This window comes from Otolemur garnettii, unplaced genomic scaffold, assembly GCF_000181295.1.
Source record: "Otolemur garnettii isolate 467f Iridium unplaced genomic scaffold, OtoGar3 scaffold00016, whole genome shotgun sequence".
Taxonomy (NCBI): Eukaryota; Metazoa; Chordata; class Mammalia; order Primates; family Galagidae; genus Otolemur; species Otolemur garnettii.
This window is the reverse complement of record NW_003852411.1, coordinates 6,553,362-6,553,913: the sequence shown is the minus strand read 5'-3', so window position 1 is coordinate 6,553,913 and position 552 is coordinate 6,553,362.

Sequence of the window (552 nt, the reverse complement as noted above, 5' to 3'; positions counted from 1 at the left end):
GAGTCTTACTCTGTTGCCCTAGGCTAGAGTGCAGATACATCAGCTTAGTTTATAGAAACCTCAAACTCCTGGGTTAAAGCAATCTTCCTCAATTTCCTGAATAGCTGGGAGTACAGGTGCTCTCCACAATGCCTCACTAATTTTTTTCTATTTTTTAGAGATAGGGTGGGGGAACGGGGTTTTGCTCAGGCTGGTGTCTAACTAGCCTACCTTGGCCTAGGCTCCCAGAGTTCTCCCAGGTGCCTAGCCTGAGTTCATATTTATTAATGGAGGAAGTAAAGCCATTTCTATGAATTATAAATATTTTCATGGCAACTCACATTCTGAGAGTCTGAGGTGCCTAGAAGTTATAATCAATATGCAAGTTCTGAATTGATAGATTTTAAATTGGTAATAATATAATATAGGATCCGTCCCTTTGCCACATATATAGGTCCTTTATAAAAGCAATGTGATTCAAACCACTCCCCTGAACCTCTCTCTCACTCCTTTTTTTCATCGTCGGGCCTTCACGAATGTTGTTCCCTCTGCCTGAAATACTCTTGCCTTGTC